Source organism: Corvus brachyrhynchos, unplaced genomic scaffold (genome assembly GCF_000691975.1).
Source record: "Corvus brachyrhynchos isolate BGI_N302 unplaced genomic scaffold, ASM69197v1 scaffold273, whole genome shotgun sequence".
In the NCBI taxonomy this organism is placed as follows: domain Eukaryota; kingdom Metazoa; phylum Chordata; class Aves; order Passeriformes; family Corvidae; genus Corvus; species Corvus brachyrhynchos.
Window position 1 is genome coordinate 9,188 of NW_008237251.1, and position 2,353 is coordinate 11,540.

Sequence of the window (2,353 nt, forward strand, 5' to 3'; positions counted from 1 at the left end):
AGCTCTTCCTTCTTTACTTAATGTCTGCAGGCTTCATCTGTTCTGGAGGAAACTTACAGCACTAAAAGGGTTAATCTCACTCGGGCCTTGCAGCTGGAATTCGCTTATCGCTGTTGGTCACATGATCTTTGCCAGGCAGTGGGCAGCTTCAGCTGAATCTTCGGCCGCACTGGAGGGGGCGGAGGTGTAGAGCTGGGCCGCGCCATCTGCATGTAACAGGACTGTGGGCAGGCCGCGGATGGAACAGGGCCGCACGGCTCCAGGATGGCTGTGTCCCGGCCCGGCCCGGCCCCGCTGGGCCGCACAGGCTGCGCCCAGTTACCTGTCCCAAGGCCGGAAGCAAGGGTTTGTCCATTCTTAAATGTGGACCACAGAGGTGTGTCAAGCTTTTTAAGTGGCTTAAAAAATTGTCAATATTCAAACTAGCCAGTTGATTGGTTCTGTCAAGTCATAGAGGAAGCTGTAAGCACCTCTTTGCAAAAGAATCACTTCCTTAGCTATGCTAACCCATGACAAGCACCCACACTCAAAGAAATGCACCAGGCTCGTGACAGCGTGATCGCAGAAATTCAAAAAGCGGGTCTGGAAGTCTCTACATCGAAAATCCAGGAAGTGTCTCCACAGAAATATTTAGGATGGAGAATTACAGAGCAAATGATCAAGCCACAGAAGATACAACTTAAGACCTGCGTCAACAATCTGCAAAATCTACAGCAGCACTTGGGAGAAATCAATTGGATCAGGCCAATATTGGGGACCACCAATGATGAACTTGCACCACTTTTCAACTTACTGAGAGGAGACTGCAACATCAAATCTCCCAGAACCCTTACACCTGAGGCTCAAAAATCCCTTGAGAGAATCACTGAGGCCCTTCAGCAAAGACAAGCCCATCGCTGTGTGATGTCATAACCATTTCTTCTTGCAGTATTGGGAGAAAAAATGCAATTGTATGGTCTCATGTTTCAATGGGATACCTCACAGAAAGATCCTTTGCTGATAATCGAATGGGTTTTCTTACCCTACAGCTCTTCAAAAACAATTTTCACAACACTTTAAATGATAGCTCAGATCGTAATCAGAGCCAGATCAAGGTTGCTGTCAATGGCAGGCAAAGATTTTGCAATAATTTATCTGCCATTGAAAAAAGAATATTTTGATTGGGCATTGCAAACATCAGAACAATTGCAAATTGCATTACTAGATTATTCAGGTGCTCGTTCAATTCACTTTCCAAAGCATAAACTGTTGCAGACAAAATTAAGTTTCAGGGAAAAACCCATGCTAAGTGAAGTGCCTTTAGATGCAATAACATTATTCACGGATGGGTCAGAAAAACACATAAATCAGTGATAACATGGCAAAACCCGACAACAAAAACACGGGAATCAGACATTAAGATAGTAGAAGGTTCTCCTCAGATTGTGGAATTGGCAGCAGTAGTTAGAGCATTTCAATTGTTTCAGGAACCTCTCAATCTGATAACAGATTCAGCCTATGTAGCTAATGTGGTTAAAAGAATAGAAGGATCACTCTTAAAACCTGTTGATAATGATAATCTGTATCATTATCTTGCATGCATGCAGCAGGTTATACAAAACAGGAAGAACGAATATCTCTCACATCAGGGCACATTCCTCACTCCCAGGATTCTTGGTGGAAGGAAATGCAGGAGCAGATAAATTAACAATGCCCATTGCAAACACCTTGCCAAACATTTTTGAACAGGCAAAACTGAGTCACGCATTTTTTCATCAAAATGCACAAGCACTTAGGCAAACATTTCAAATTAGCAAAGATCAGGCAAAAGCAATCATAAGTGCTTGTCCTGATTGTCAGCTCGTGCAACCTCCTGTTCAATCCAAGAGGATTGCAAAGTCTGCAATTATGGCAAGCTGATATTACAAAATATCCATCTTTCAGAAAACTAAAGAATATTCATGTATCAGTAGGCACCTTTTCAGGTGCAGTCTTTGCGTCCTTGCACACAGGAGAAACAGTGAAACATGCACGTGTGTCGCAATACGGTCGCGAGACAGTCGGCGATGAAAGAGACGGGGCAGATTGCTTGGATGCAATAAGCCAATTTTATTGATACAGGGTCGAGTTTTTATACCTTTCAGTTATATAAGCAGTTATATAAGCAGCAATCACTATAACAACCATATCTATGTTTCTTAATAACATTGCAAAACTAGAAGCTAGCACTATCACAGGTACATACTAAGCATACCTTTTATGCTGACTGTTTCATTATAGGCCTTACTGCCTGCCACGGTTTGCGGCCTAGCAGCGTTAGCGTGTCTACTTCTGACATGAGTTTAGCAGTGCTCTCACTTCTGCTTTCTAGCTG